Below are 17,225 nucleotides of genomic sequence, written 5' to 3'. Positions count from 1 at the left end.
CAACAACAAAACCTTCTAGATGAGGTAGATCACAGTTCTTAGAACATAGTTCTACAGAACCACCACGTGGCTTCAAACCACTGGCTTTTCCACTAGCAGCTAAGCACTTGACCATCCGGGTCAGACCACCAGGGATTCTCAGACACAGCATTGCAGAGGGACACACTGCTTTTCCAAGGTCACCTGCAGTACTTCTCCAACTCCTGGCACCGATCAACTCCAGCCGTTAACCAGACCCACTCAACCATATTGAGCTATTTCTTCCTCCAAATTGGTTTCCTCATATACTCAACAGCCCCTGGGAAAAGGCTCCCTTCATAATTTTCAAAGACTTGAAAGCAGTCACAAAATCTCTCTTCCTTCATGAATAGTCCCTGTCCTTTTAATTAATTTTTAAGTCTTAGCAAGCTCAAGCTTTCATTATCTTTGTGGCTCTGTTCCCTGGGTCCCTCTGAGCATTTCACCTCTCTGAGGAAGCTGTGGAAGCCAGAACAGAAGCCAGAAAGGTCCCATACCTTCTGTGTGAGTGTGGATGGAGCTCACTGCTCAAGTAGGTTGGGTCAGGTTTCCAGAGCCTTTCATTGCTGACTCACAAGATACTCTCACTCTTAAAATGTCACCTACAGCCACATGAAGGTTCTCTCTTTCCAGTACCCTGATCCAATTACAGTCTCAGAGAGTGCTTGCTGTCACAACCTACAACAGATACTGATAGTTAAGACTAAAGTTAAAACCATGGGTGTTAACAATAGCTCAGATAAAATAAGTACAGACTTTCAAACCCTGGAGTGGCCATAGTTTTCAAATATGTTTGATGAATAAATGAATGAACAAATAGATTCATCTAACTTTGTGAGAATGACGTGTTTCCACCTCATTTAGTGCTGACTCTACTATCTTGAAAGGGTTGGGAGAGCCCTTGAAGTAATAGTGCAGATGTCACAATTTGAATTATTTTTTTTTATGTTAAACAAATGTGGTTTAGGGAAAGATTTCTCCAGAGGAGAAGACTTGGAAGTCCAACCATATGTCTCCCATTCCTGGAATAGTTAAGGGATAAGCATTAGAATTGGAAAGCATACAAGATCTACTTGATAAAAAGCCTGTGAAATGAGCTACCACCCGCTCCTTCAAATCTGAGGGTAGACTTAGCAGCAAAGTGCTGAATAATAATAGACTCCAGAAACAAATATATTTGGTTTAAATTCTAGCTCTATCGCATACTGGCTGTGTGATTAAGGGGAAATTCTTTGACCAACATTGTGCCTCAGTTTCCTTATTTTAAAATGAAGAGAATATGAATATCTTTTCCTAGAGCTGTTGTGGAGATTAAATAACTAAGTACATTACTTAGAATATTTATTATTATTATTATTGTTGTTGTTGTTGTTGTTATCTATTCCAATAGATGACAATCTAAGGTTAAGGGATAAGAAGACAGTATTAGTTGGTTTGGGGATCAGAGAGTGTGATGCCTCCACTTTGGGATGTCTTTTTTTCACTAGTGATCTCAAAACCTACAATACAGCCATAGTATTGAAGATAGCCTGGTACTGGTACAATGACAGACACACAGACCAATGAAATATAATTGATAACATGGAAAAGAACTTGACCGTGTGCATTTAAACAAACTATGGCTAACATTGACAAGAATGGGAATTCTAGAACACTTAATTATGCTCATACCAAACCTATACCTAGATGAAGAAGCTGTTATATAAATAGAATAAGGGAACACTGCATGGTTTAGAACCAGGAGAGTTATGCATCAGAGCTATATTTTCTCTCCATACCTATTAAATCTGCATTCTGAGCAAATAAATCGAGAAACTAGACTCTTTTAAGAAGACTGTGGCATCAGGATCAGAGGAAGACTCATCAACAATCTGTGTCATGCAGATGATACACCTTGCTTAGTGAAAGTGAGGACTTGTAACACTGCAGAAGAGCAAAGACTACAGTCTTCAGTATGAATTGTATCTCAAGGTCAAGAAGACAAACATCCTCATAACTGGACAACATCATGATACATGTAGCAAACATTGAATTGTCAGCTATTTCATTTTACTTGGAATCACAGCTTTGGTACTTGCAGTCGGGAGATCAACAGATGTGTTGCATTGGAAAAGTCCACTGTCAGGGACCTCTCCAAATTACTGAGGAGCAGGGATATCAGTTTGATGACTAAGATGTGCCTGATTCAGGCCACGGTCTCTTCAATCACTTGCTGTGCATCTGAGGGCTGGACAGTGAATAATGTTGATAGAAGAATTGATGCCTTTGAGTTGCGGTATTGGAGAAGAGCACTGAATATCTCGTGGACGGCGCAAAAAAAAAAACAAACAGAAAAAGTGCAGCCAGAGTGTTCCTTAGAGGCAAGGATGGCAAGATGTCACCTTACAAACTGTGAGCATGTTGCTAGGAAAGATTAGTCTTTGGAAGGAAACACCATGCTTGTAAAAGTGGAGGATTAATGCTAGAGAGGAAAACCCTCAACAAGACGGATTGACACAGTGACTGCAGCTATGGGTTCGAGTGTGTCAGAGAGGATGGTGATGGCACAGGAGAGGGCAGGATTCGGATCATTTGTTCTTAGGGTCTCTAGGAGTCATACTGGACTCTGTGGCACCCAACGACAGCAACCTATGGTCATGTGATCTTTGACAAGGAGATGAAATAAACAAGTACAGAAATAACAGCCTCAGCCAGTGCTGGTAAACCAGCTGCCGATCTACACTTCATACCAAACACAAAAACCAACTCAAGGTGGATCAGGGTCATCAGAGAAAAATTAGAAACAAATCTAGAAGCTTTAATATCTAGCATTAACAGATTTAAAATATAACCAAAGCTCCACCACCAAGGGAAGATAAAACAAATAAATTGGAATCTTCTAAAAATAAAATTATTTTGTGCATCATGAAACTTCTCCAATGGAGCAAAAAGGAGGCCCATAGACTGGGAAAATACATTTGGCAATGGCATATCTGATAAAGGACCTATCTGAAGTTTATAGAACGCTCTAGCACCTCAATAAGAAAAAGACGGACAATCCAATCACAAAATGAGCAGAAGATATGAAGACTCTTCACCAAAGAAGATATCCATATGACCTATAAACACAAGAAGAAAGGCTCAAAATCTCTAGCTGTTAGAAAGATGTAAATTAGAACATCAATGAGAGACCATCTCACTCTGGTAACAAAAGCAAGATTCAACAGGATAGCAAGCAACAAATAGTGATGAGGATTTGAAGAGATTGGAGCTCTCCTTCGCTGCTGGTGGGAACATAAAATGCTACAATCACTATGGAAGGCAATCTGACACCTCCTCAAAAAGTTGCAAATAGAAATATCATTTGATCTGGCTATCCCACTATTGGGAATATATCCTAAAGAAATCAGAACTACAATACAAACAGATGTATGCACACCAGTGTTTATTGCAGCACTATTCACAACAGTAAAGAGATGTAAATAGACCTCCAGTGGGTTTTTAGAGGCAGTAAATCACATGGAAGGGGATTGATCATCTTCTACATTTGGAACAGCTGGTGGATCAAACCTCATGCTTTGTGTTGATCACACATATCCTTACCACTAAGACACCAGAGCTATTGTTGCTGTTCTGTGCTGTCAAGTCGCTTGCAACTCATAGTCACACTAAGTAAAACAGCCCTGAACCCTGCTGTATCCTGAGCCAACTTCATTGTCTCTGACACATCTGCATTATCTGCCACATCTGACACATTTCCTTAGTCACTGAGTCAATCTTATCCAGGATTTTTCTCTCCTCTGCTGTCCCTCTACCCTACCAAGCATGGTGGCTCTCTCCAAGGACTGGTCCCTCCTGGCAACATGCCCAAAAGATGTCAGATGGAGTTCAAAATCTTTGCCTCCAAGGAGCAGCCTGGTTTCACCCTCTCAAGGATGAACCTGTTTATTCCCTTAGCAGTGTATGGTATACCCAATGCTCTTCTCCAGCACCACAACTCAAAGACATCAATTCTTCTCCCATCATCCTTGGTCATCGCCCAGCTTTCTGATGCATAGCAAGTAATTGCAAAGACCATGGCCTGAATCAGATGCGCCTTAGTCTCTAGACTGACATCATTGCTGTTCCATACTCTGTAGAGGTCCCTAACACCAGATTTTCCCAGTGAAATTCATCTTTTCATTTTCATTTTTTAATTTGCTAGTACCAAGAGTGTTGATTGTAGAGCCAAGAAAACTAAAGCTGTTAACAATCTCGATCTCTTCATTGTCTATCATGAAGCTGTCAATTGGCAAGTCAAAATAGAGAATAACTAGCAGGAAGTAGCTAAGAGAATACACCATCCCCTTTTCCTTATGAATCAGGGTGAAGTCTCTCTCAGGGAGGAGTGATAGGGAATGGCAAAGGACACACCGACAAAGGAGATTAATCAGAACTGGCTTTGACAAGCACTGTGGCAACTGGACAATTAAAACAGACATTCGGGGGTGGGGGAAGAAGAACAAACTGGGGAGAAGGGTAGAGAAAACAGTGCAGCAATGAATGAATGAGAACCCAAAATCTCTGTAAATGTTCATTAAAATGAATAAAATTTAATAGTAATTAAAAAAATAGAGAACAACTGGAGAAGGAGACACTAACTCTAGGTGGAAGAGTTACAGACCGCTACAGCTGCCCAGGAAAACACGGTCAAAAGGGAGTGGACCCGATGAAAGGGAGTGGACCCGATGAAAGGGAGTGGACCCGATGAAAGGGAGTGGACCCGATGAAAGGGAGTGGACCCGATGACTGGCCAGAGAAAGGTAATGAGAAGGAACAGTTTCAGATGAACACGATCCGGTGACCGATCCGGTGACCGTGCTTGACAACCTGACATACCACAAACACAGCTAAAACACTGATATGTCTGCAAGGCACTTTCTTTTTCCAATGGCCAGTTGGGGACACCTAGCAAGCTATGTTCTTTATGATTCATCCTGCTACCACACCAACAGTTTTACTACCTCCCTCTGACAACCCTGCCCAAAGGACACGGCCTCCACCCTCCCTGTGTGTCTGCAGGGATCTGACACACGACTGCTTCCAGTAAATACTTTTAAATGACATTGAACTACCAGCTAAAGTGCATCCATAAAGTGTTCCTGTTTGACCTCCAGAGACATCACATTCCAGGTCAACAGAACACTCGCCTGGGCTCTGAATGCATGACCTTAATCTCAAAATAAGTGTCCTGCTAGTGGCTTTCTGCAGGTACAGGTGCAGCGATTTCGGCAATGGCAGAGCGCACACGGGTGTCATGGCAACCAGTGCGTCAGCCTGCATACACTCAGCGCGTCTGAAGAGTACACTCGCCTTCCTGTTAGCTCACTACAAAATGCAGAGATACTGTGTCTGTTCTCCTCTCAAATTCAGCTGGCTGGAGAGGATGGGAGTGTTTGACAGGCCTCACAGCAGAAACGATGTTGATCTCAGAACCCGTGATCATTAGGATGGAGGTTGTCGTAGAGATGAGCTTCCATCCCTTCCTTCTCTCAGAATCTGCCCCGCCCTGGGCTTCCCAGAGCTTGTGAGCATGTATGTTGCCATATTTTGCATGCACTGCTTTTAACTTGATTCAAAATCAAGTTCTGGAGTCCTGCTTTCACTATTGTTTATGCACTAAAGATAGAAGGTGCATTTTGTGGTCACCAAGTGGCTCCTTAGAGCCAGGGATTTTGAAGCTCCGTCTCATGTACTTTGGTGGGCATGTCTCCAGGAGGGACCAATCCTTGGAGCAGGACATCATGTTTGGAAGGGTGAAAGGACGGCACACGAAGGGGAGGCCCTGGATGAGATGGATGGAGGCAGTGACTAGAGTAACAGGAGTAGGTGTGTTGGAGACAGTGAGACTGGCTCAGGGCAGGCAGGGCAGGGTTCAGAGCTATTGTGCCTGGGGTCACTACAAGTCACAGTCAACTCGACTGCACATAACAACCACACCACACAGTGGTCCTTCAAATGTCCTCATGGTGTCATGATTAAAGCACTCAGCTGTTGACCAAAAGTTGGTGATTTGAATCCCCCAGCCATCCTGAGGGAGAAAGATCTAACAGTCTACACAGCCTTGATAAGGTGCCATCAATTTGATCTGTACTAATTATTTCCTTGTTGTTATTGTCAAGTGCCATTGAGTGGTCTCTGACTCATAGTTTTACTCTACTCATAGTTTTACTCTAAGAGTTGGATGATTCTTCTGCCTGCCAGAGTAGCTCTGAGTAGGAATCAGTTAGTCAGGTAGTAGATGTAGGGGGTTTTAATCCCTTAAATATAATGATTCCTGATGGTGTAAGTGGTTAAGTATTGGATTTTTAACCCAAAAATCATTAGTTCAAGCCCACTGACGACTCCACAAATATTTTTCTGTCTGCTTCCATAAAGTTATACGGCCTTTGAAGCCCTATTGAGGATTCTACTCTTCATTTGGTTACTGTCATCCTGAAGAGACGGCATGACCCAAACACCTTAAAGGGATAAGTCTCTGGATCAGGGATCTCAGGATCCTAGGGACATCAGGGTCAACTGGCGTAACATAGTCCACAAAGGCAATGCTCTACATTCTGCTTTGGTGAGTAGTGTCCAGCTGCTGGTGTCTTCAAAGCTTGTGAGTATCCATCTAAAGTGCCGATCTCTGACTGGAGCAAAAAAAGAGTTAAGAAAATCAAAGATGCATGCATAGGACAGGGTAGCACAGAATAGGACAAGTTTCCTGTCTGCTGTTCATAGGGTTGCTATGAGCCATAGTCAACTCAACAGCACCTAACATATATATAATTAGTCCAACATCAACTTGATAGCATCTCACAAAAGAACAGCAACACTGTTGTCCATGTATAAGAAATATCTAAAGCAGCAAGAATTTATTTGTTTTCAGAGAATTTCTTTCAGAGAATTTCAGCAAGAATTTGTTTCCATGCAAGACATGGAAATTCAACCTAAACAATCTTGAGCACAATGAGGCATGAACAGAAATGGGGTGAACTGTTGTTGTTGTCGATTGACTTTGAGTCAAGCATGACTCATAACGACCCCAGGAACAAAAGGCCTGAAGCCCCTCTACAACCATTAACATTTATCAAAGTTTATAGAATTTCCGGCATTTTAGGAAGTAGGAGTGGCATCCACTTCCTAAATAACCTGCCTCCAGAAACTCTATGAACTTTGATAAGTGCTGATGGGGTGAACTAGAGACACTTAAAAATCCAAGAATAGAGTTGGTCTCAAGGATTCAGAGGATGTAACTCTTCCCTTCTCTTGCCTTTTTTCCCTTTTCTCCAACTCCTCCATTTATCCAACATTTGGCCCAATTGCTTCTTATTCCTTAGGAGGTTAAACAGCACATGGATTAGGCATAGGCAGTTCCAGGCTTCTTGATACTCAGTGCCATCAAGGTGGCTACAAATCATAGCGACCCCGGGAACAGCAGATCTAAACCTTGCACCGTCCTCCAGATCTCTGGGACGGTGGAGCCCGCTGTTACAGTCAGTATGCCCATCTAGCCTATTGAGGATCTTCTCTTCTACCCTCATCCTCCACCTTTCCAAACATGATGTGTTTTTTCTTAAGACTATTCCTTCCTAACAACATACCCCAAACAATGTGAGACAAAGTTTTACCATCCTGACCTCTAAGGAGCAGAAGCAGTCTGGCTGCACTTCCTTCCAGACTGATTTATTTGTTCTTCTGACAATCTGTGGAACATTCCATAATTTTCTCCAACACCACAATTCAAAGGCATAGATTCTTCTGTCATCCTTATTCATTGTCCAGCTTTGAGATGCATAGGAAGCAATTGAAATTACCACGGCTGAGATCAGTTGCACTTGCGTCTTTAAACTGGCATCATGACTCTCTAGCACTTTGGAGAGTCCTTTATGAATTCTAGGCTTGGAGCCCCATATTGGCAATACCAGAGAAAAGGAGAGCATCCTTCTTGCAGTGTTTGAATAGAAAATTGTATCACTTTGGCCCGAGGAGATCACTATGACTATCAGTCCCCAAAAGAAAAGAACTATTACAAGAAGGGCAGAAAAGAGATTTGACACAAAAACAAATAACTGAACCAAACACATGTGGGGGGTGGGCGGTGGGGGAGGCAGGGAGGCAGGGAATCTTCTGATCAGGACTGTATTGTAGTCATCACAGAAATTCTCCTTCTAATATACTGTTTTGACTAACTTCTCCAGTGAATTCCCATTTTATAGACTATGTGATAAAGTGTGAATGTGGCATCTTGGCATTGAGCAACGAAAATTAGGGCTCTCTGTCTGGCACTAAGGGGAAGAAGGGAAGTGTGAGGTATCAGGGCCTAAGCCAGGAAAGCTCAGGCCAGTGACTCAGTAGAAAGGAAGAACAGAAATAAACCAAAGATCTGGGAGCTGGGAAATTATCGGGGAGTGTGCAGGGATTAGAGTCAGGGTAAGAAGAGTCGATTATGAACAGCGGCAGCAACAGGAGCATGAAGGCGTACTGGCTGGGACAGATACTGTTGGCTTTGTGACATCCTTGATGCTTTCTGATAGGCAAGAGATACCCTAATAAGCAGGTGGTGACTCATCTGAGAGCGGGACAATGAATAAGCTTGATAAAGAAGAATTGATGAATTTGTGTTGTGATATTGAAGAAGAATATTGACTAGCCTGTGGACTGCTAAAAGACCAAACTGATAAGTCTTGGAGAAAGTACAGTCAGAATGCTCCTTTGAAGCAAGTATGGAGAAGCTCTGTCTCACATACTTTGGACATGTTGTTAGGAGACACTATTCCTTAGAAGGAAGCATCGTGCTTAGAAAGGTGAAGTGTCAGAAAAAGAAAAGGAAGAAGCTCAATGAAATGAAGTGATGCAGTGACTACAACAATGGGTTCAAGTGTGTCAGAGGTGATAAAGGTAGTACAGAACAGGCCAGAGTTCGCATCTGCTGATCATAGGGTCACTATATACTGGACTTCATAGCACTTAACAACAACAACAATAACTGCTTCTAGAGGGCATGGACTTACAGAGAGCTAAGTGCCTGTGAGGCAGAAATAGGAGAGGAGGAGCTGCAACTATTCTTGTATTTTGCCCGTGTGGCTTCTCTAACGGAGAGCAGAGCCTGGTTGGGCTGCTCAGTGGCGAGTATCGTGAGCCTCTCGTGACAGGCAAGTTTATCTGGAACACAGTAGTATGATCCTATAAGTAACTGGCAACTCCTGTGTGGTGTAAAAAGTCAACACAGTTGGCTGTTAACCAAGATGATGAAGGTTCAAGGCAACTCTAAGGCACCTTAGAAGTAAACTCTGGTGATCTTCTCCTGGGAATAAGCCACTGAAAACCATATGGAACATAGTTCCACTGTCACACCAGGGATCGCCACATGTCAGAACCAACTCAACAGCAATTGGTTAACTGATTACGAGTTGCTCACTTCTTCCATTGGTGTCCATTTGGAGGGCTCATTGCTTGTCCCAAGCCTCCCAATGGGCTTTAATACGGGGTATAGAAAGCTCCCCTGTGTTTGGCTGTACCAGCCACCTGGGAAGCTGGCTGCCGCATTTGTTTAGCCAAGAGTGGTCCGCATGAGCTGAGGTTCTCCTGACCAATCCACATGTCCCACGTCTGCAAGCTCACCCTATCCTATCTTCCTGTTTACTTGTTAGTAGATAAGTGTGCTGTGGCCCCCAGTAAAGCTGGGCTGGACTGACTCTTTGAACAGCTCCCGGAGTGGTGTGTCTCCGTCGTGCTTACCCCCATCACGGTATTGCTGTTCATTGCCAGCAAATGGACAGCAACAAACAAGCACTTCCTCGGAGTGCCCTAAATAGCACCAACCCAGCAAACCTCCACTGCCTAATGCTAGATGCTTCGGAGTCTGCTCTCCCAAGGTCTCTGTCACCCATCAAAGAATGAATATTCCAGAAGGACCAAAGACTCACTGGCAAATTGTCAGCTCTAATTGAATAAAAGCCTCTTTTCCAAAAATAAGCAATAAATAAGTGCTTTCATTTCATTTGATAAGTTGACAGATATCAGCTGCCTTCCACTGCCTAGTAAATGGGCAGCAACACACTATAACAAATGTGTTGCTGTTATGTGCCCTCGAATCAGAATCGACCCACAGCTGACCTTCCAGTAAGTTTCAAGAGGCAGTAAATAGCGAAGAAGCTTGTCCTTCTCTCATGGAGAAGCTAGTGGATTCGAACCACAAGCCTTCAGGACTGCAGCACAGCTTCTTACCACTATACCACCAGAATTCCCTGTGATGAACATGAGAGCCTCTTTTATTTCTTCATATGTGCTTTCCCTGGGTGGTGCCAACCAGAAAGGCTGAAGGTTCAAGTCCATCCAGAGGTACCTCAGAAAGGGATGAGTATCTGATTCCAAAAAATATCAGCCATGTGGGGAGCACAAATCGGTTGTGACACACGCGAAGAAGCCATTTACTTGATTAAAACTGGTTATGCCCTTGATATAGGCAAACTCAAACCAAACCAGCTGCCACTGAGTTGATTTCAATTCATGGCGACCCTCCTTTGCGTTTCTAAGACAGTACCATAGGAGGACACTGTTCTTTCTTTCAAAGAGCCGTTGGTTATTTCAAAGTGCTGACCTGGAAGTTGGCAGCACAACATATAACTTACTATGTCGTCAGGGCTCCTTGCTTTTCACACACTTGAGATTAATTCTGCAATTGGCTTTATTTTTTGGCTTAATGCTGTGCCATTATGTTCCCAAGATCATTTTTTAATGACTGGATGGTACAATGGATGTCATAAATTTTTCCTAAAGTTCTCTAATATTGAGTATTTCTAAATTGTAACCCTCTCAGAAACTTTCATCATCTGCTTTACACGTAGGTCTTAATTCTTCCATTTCATAGCTCAGTAACATTTCCAAAGACTCTGAAGTGTCAGGAGCATCCCCCTTCAGCAGGGCCAAAGCCTCTGGTTACAGCTCTCTCAAGGAGTGATAGTTTCTCACACTTTTTTTTTTCTTACAGCACATTTTTCCTACTTTACATATTTTCCCTCCTTGTAATTTTTCAAAATCAGCCTTGAACTGATTTTAAAATTGCTCCAATAGAGCAAGGTATTCTCATCGTATGTTTTAATCATCTTATGGATATTTTGGAATTACATCAGGTTTTAAGCAAGAGCTATTTAAGAGGGCTTAGAAGGTCGATACTGCTGCATGAGCAGCTTTATTTGGTAATGAGAAGAAGAAACTGCAGTATTGGGAAAGGAAGCCGATGTTCCTTCCTTCCCCAGCAGCCAGACGCGACTCAGAGCTTCACCTCAAAGTGCAATGAAAATGCTCTTTCTGGTGCAAGAGCAACTTGAGCATGCCGGGGACAGTAAATCAGGCATCTGTCAGGTGAAAGGTGCAGACTCGGAATCTGCTTTCCCTTGCACTCTGCAGTGAGACTCTTCTGCTGAATCCAGCATGTAGAAATATGCTGAGAGGCTCTTTCTGGGAGGGAAGGAGGGAGTCTCCTGCAGGCATTTGCAGTGGCTTATCTGGCCAGATATTGAGAGACCACTGCCTGTGGCTGTGGGTCTGCCATTCAGCTGATCTAGGAAGTGGAATTGTAGCAACCCACCCTCCACACTCAACACCTGCATATCAAGCTGGGAGCTATTAAGCAGAATTGTTGTTGTTAGGTGCTGTTGCGTCAAATACAACTCCTAACATCCCTATGATCAATAGGTCGGAACCTTGACCTATCCTGCGGCATCTCTGATACACTTGAACCTATTTCTGTAGTCACTGTGTCAGTCGGTCCTGTCGGGGCCCTTCCTCTTTCTCACTGAGGCTCCACCTTTCCAGTGTGATTGGACAGCCTCTCCTAACAACGTGTCCAAAGTATAAGAGATGAAACTTGGCCATCCCTGCCTCCAAGGAGCACTCTGGCTGTACCTTTTCTAAGACATACCTGTTCATTCTTTCGACAGTGCATGGGATATTCTCCAACACCACAACTCAAAGATATCAGTTCTCCTTCTGTCATCTTTATTCACTGTCCAGCTTTCAGAATCCTAGCAAATTATTGAAAAGATCATGGTCTGAATCAGGCACACCTTAATCTTCAAACTGATGTAATTGTTCTTCAGTATTTTAGAAAAGTCCTTGACAATTGACTTGCTTAATATCACATGCCTACTGATCTCCTGACTTCTGGTAGCAAGGATGTTGATTGTGCATTAGAGTAAGATTAAATAAATGACAGTTTCAATCCTTCCTGTATATCAAGTATGCAGTATATAGCTCACATCAGGGAGCTCTGGTGACCTAGTGGCAAAAATCTGCACTGCAATCCCAAAAGTATGCAGTTTGAATCCACCAGCTCTGTTCCACAGGAGAAAAATGGGCAGTCTCCTCTCATGTAATCAGCTGCCTCTGAAAAGCTTCCAGAGGGTCAGCCGTTGTGGGTTCTAACTCAATGGTACACAACAACAACGGTCCCCATCAAATGGCCGTTAACTTGTGGTGACCTCAAAAATGACAAAATGAGCCACTTCCCAACCCTGCACCTTCTCCATGATGGCTTGTGAACCTGACCATTGTGACCCTCAGTCTTCACTGGCTCATTTTTGCAAGTAGATCATCAAGCCGTTTTTCTTAGTTTGTCTTAGTCTGGAAACTACACTGAAGCCAGTGGAGCTTCATGGATCTGTGGTGGCTATGCGTGAGGAACTCTCTGGAAATCCAACCCTGGCCTCAGGCACAGAAGGTAAGAATCCTACCATGGAGCCACCACAAGAAGTTTGAAGTTTACTGACAACAAAAAGTTAGTGGTTTGAAAACATCCAGCAGCTTCACAGAAGACAAGTCCTTGATGACTGTGATCTGCTTCTGTAAAGATTGTAGCCAAGAAAACCCAACAGGGGTAGTTTTACTCTGTAGCACATGAATTGGGGGGAAATTAAGTGGGGTTTAACAATAACAATCTCCACAATGAAATTATAAGGTAGATTCTATTGCAGACCCTGTAGATAAATGAGCCAAAACATGGAACTTGACCTAAATATCTTGCTTCATGACATGCATGTAGACCTTCAACAATGTGATACATCTTGGTAACTGTCCCCATTTCAGTATTGCTGAGAATGGAGCCTTAAAAGCCTGTGACAAGAAAAGAGATGAGACAAAAGAGGCCAGTTATCAAAGAAACTACAATGTTCCATATTCCAGGCTTAAGAGACTAATAACTAAAAAACAAAACAAAAACAAAAACAAAAAAACAACAACCAAAAAACCTAAAGATATATCTTATACCTCTGGTTAAACTTAAAATCAGAAATTCAAGGAGGTGATTAAAATATTTCTGGAAAGAAAGAAGAAGCCTTTGCGTTAAGGCCATTGAGATGAGAAAAGAAAATGAAGAAGTGAAAGAAATTAAACAAATTATGGTCTGGCTCATTGATTCTTTTTCTTTAAAGCACGTATTATCAGTTCCTTCTTCAAGTAATCAAGACTCAGTGACAGCTACATCTAACTTCTTCCCAGAGATTTGGGATGGAAAAAGGGGAAATAGGATTGTGAGTCTGGCGATGATCTCAATGAGAGTGTCTGCTAAATTGTCATAATCTCTAGGAAGGGCTTTGCACTGCTGGGGATGGGGTTCCCCTCACTAGATGCTGGTGGTGTTAGTTTAAAAGTTGGCTGTTGAAGCCTTTTCCTTAGCCCTTGCTGGTATCCAGCTACCTTAACTGCAGACACATGGTGTTGCAAAGCATCAACAGCTATGGAACAAATATAAGAGATAGAGTTCTTTCTACACTGTGGAGTGAGATCCCAGTGACAATGATGATGGAGAGATTGTGGGAAGACTGTGTCATGGATGTGTAGAAACTGTGGCAAGATGTGACATGTATTTGTGCTCACCTCAGTTAAAATTCTGTTTGCTTGATGATTGAAGGAGAAGCTGACTTATAACTGTTCTGAGGCAAACCTTGCTGGATTATTTGGATTTGTGCTACCGAACTGAACTGTTTATTAATTGAGGAATAATGTTTTTCTGTTAATCTGGCTTGGTATTGCTGAACTAAACCTGGACTTGCAGTGGCTGATATTCTTTGCCTCTCCTACTCTTCAATTTATTTCCCTAATAAACTTCACTCTTGGTACAACAACTGTGAGCAAAGTCCGGGAATCAACAATGAATGAAGGCCGTATATGATTGGTAGGCAAAAAAAGGTATAGAAGCATGGGGGTTGGCATGTGTGTCTGACCCAGCAGCTAGCTAGCTAGCTATCTATCTATCTATCTATCTATCTATCTATCTATCTATCTATCTATCTATCTACTGTTATGGATATTATTGATTGGGAAAGTTCCCCTTTATGAAGTAGATAGAAGTCAGACTCATTCATTTCCATGTTGCATCCCCACCTTTCTCAATGCTCAAAGGCAGAAGATGAAGCTCATAGACCTGAAATGACCACACACACTTAGACCACCCAGAGACACAGAAGCTGGTTCTAGAATGAGAAGCAGTTCTGGGAACAGCCCTTCCTTTATATCCTGTCCTTAGAAATTTTCCAAAGGATAAAAAGCATGAGATAGAATAGAATGAGGGAAATAACATAAGCAAGACTGTATAGAGTGTTTGATCAATCCAGAGCTATGCCAGGAGTGAGGAGACAGGATTTTAGTTTGTTTGTCACAACCACTATGTGTGTGAACTGTGGCCAACATCCTGTGGTTATCTCTTCAAGAAAAGCTAAGTCTGTACAGGGTTTAAAATTCTGCTGTGCAGCATTTGTCGTTCTTTTGCTGAAATGCAGATATAAGAGAGCTTTATGATTAACAGATTAAAAAGAAGAAAGTTTTATAATTAGGTTTATAGAGCTATGGATTTTGCATTAAGTGGTTTACTACCAAAATAAAATTAAAAAAAAAAAGGAAACGTTGATTTGAGACAAAAAGGACCCCACTTTGATTAATGCATGGCACAATGTGAACATTTGGACCAATTAGAGGATTAAAAGCCCATTGTGATGATGTAATTTTACTTAAAATATAGTCTGCCTGGTGATTGCTTTAAAATTCTTAATCCAGTCCCTACTTTATCCTCATTTCTTTACAAAGTTTGGCCCACTGTGAGTAATTGGCACATTTAGCTCTTTGGACCTGAATGAACGTCAAGAACTTCATTAAATTTAAATCCATTTGGACAAGTCCATGGAACAACTTATCATCTTAAATCTTGCTGTTTGTGAGATTTAGCCATAAAATAACAATAGAAGTTTTTAACATCTTACAATAGGTCATTTTAAAAGATTCTCAGCATGTTTACATGATAAAATATCAAATAAACGATTTAGTCATGTTTTGGAAGTTTACCATTGTTTGAAATGCTCATGATAGAATGTTAGATGGCAATAGGACAGGGTATAAAACATTTTTTTTAATTAGATCCCAAACATCTGAGCCGAGTGGATATTTTGGGGGCTCCAGGGTCTGGAATGAAATATACAAATGTCTTAGAGAGATTGTCTCTTACGAATGAGATAGCAAATTTCCAGTTTTACTTATCTATGCTTTACTCTATTAATGGAAGCTCTGGTGGGGTAGTGAGCTGCACTGTTAACCAAAAGGTCTCAAGTCTCCAGGGATTCAAATCCACCAGCAGCTCCTCAGAAGGAAAATTGACTTATAGTCTCATCCCAATAAGATTTACATGCTCAGAAACTCCTGGGAGGGTGGTTATGAGCTGGAGCCAATTTGACAGCAATGAGTTTTAGGTTTGATGTTTTGCTAAAGTTTTGGCATTTTCTGCAATGACTATTAGTATGTCTCTGTTCTTCTATAATAAAAAGAAATTGTAGCCAGCCTACAGCCACAAATCAAAAGCAATGCTTTTACTTTATAAACACATTTCACAGTGTGTGTTTTTTCTCCTATTCACTCATCTGTTCCTCAGCAGTTTTGGCTTCAAACAACATTGAGTCATTTTAGGACAAAGACTTGTCCTGAGGGTATTTTAAAGCCATGTGCTAAGAGAAGCTTTTTCAAAAGTAGAGTTGTCCCAAGTTTCATGCAGTGGTTTCCACAAAGTGTAAAATCTGCCTGGTTTGACGTCATGAAGACAATAGTATCGATTTAGATGAGCAAATCTCCAGTATACAGGCTTTATAAAGTTATTTACAGTCTGTTCAGCCACATTATCTATTTTTTCAATACAAATGAGCTCATACATGATGGGGAAAGGCCCTGGTAGCATAATATATAACATACCGAGCAGCTAACCATAGGGTCAGGGTTTACCAGCCTCTCTGAAGGAGACAACTTTTATAGCCTTCAAAACCCTATAGAAGGTTGTTATAACTCACCAGCACTGGGGTTTTGGTGGAAGAAATAAGCTAATCCAGAGTTGTATCATTAGGACCTTAAGTTGGTTCAAGTGCCATTTTTCTGGGTGTATTTACTTTTTGAAGTGGTCAAGGACAAGCTTTCTCAGTAACAAAGTGAAAGCCTTAGCAATATTGAAATGCTTAGAGATAAAAGTTTAAAATTCTACAGATGCCCCTTTAGTGGCTGGTGTGGTGACTTCATAAATCATATGTATTTTAAGCTTCTTCAGTGATGTTAAAATTACAAATAAAGAAGCCACAAAAGCATTCTCCTCATCTAGTTGTTATGTGCCATCGAGTCGCCTGTGACTCATAGCGACCCTATGTACAACAGCCCTAAATCCTGCTCTATCCTATGCCAATCTCACTGTCTCCGACACTCCCATCCCAATTACCCCAGTCACTGAATCAATCCACCTCATAGAAGGCCTTCCTCTCCTGTGCTCTCCCTCCACCCTCCCAAGCATGATATCCTTCTCCAAGGACTTGTCCCTCCTTGCAACATGTCCAAAGTATGTCAGACAAAATTTCAGAATCCTTGCCTACTAGGAGCAACCTGGTTTAACCCTCTCCAGGATGAACCCATTTGTTCTCCTGACAGTCAATGGTATATTCGATACTCTTCTCCAACATCACAGATCAAAGGCATCAATTCTCCTTCTATCCTCCATAGTCATTGTCCAGCTCTCTGAGACAGGAAGTGATTGCAAAGACCATGGCCTGTATCAGACGCACCTTAGTCTCCAGAGAGACACCATTGTTCTTCAGTACTTTGGAGAGGTCCCTAACAGCAAACTTTCCCATTGCAATAAGTCTTTTCATTTCCTGGCTGCTAGTACCAAGAGTGTTGACTGTGGA

This window comes from Elephantulus edwardii, unplaced genomic scaffold (genome assembly GCF_000299155.1).
Source record: "Elephantulus edwardii isolate Elephantulus edwardi_28Jun2011 unplaced genomic scaffold, EleEdw1.0 scaffold00004, whole genome shotgun sequence".
In the NCBI taxonomy this organism is placed as follows: domain Eukaryota; kingdom Metazoa; phylum Chordata; class Mammalia; order Macroscelidea; family Macroscelididae; genus Elephantulus; species Elephantulus edwardii.
This window is presented reverse-complemented; position numbering follows the sequence as displayed.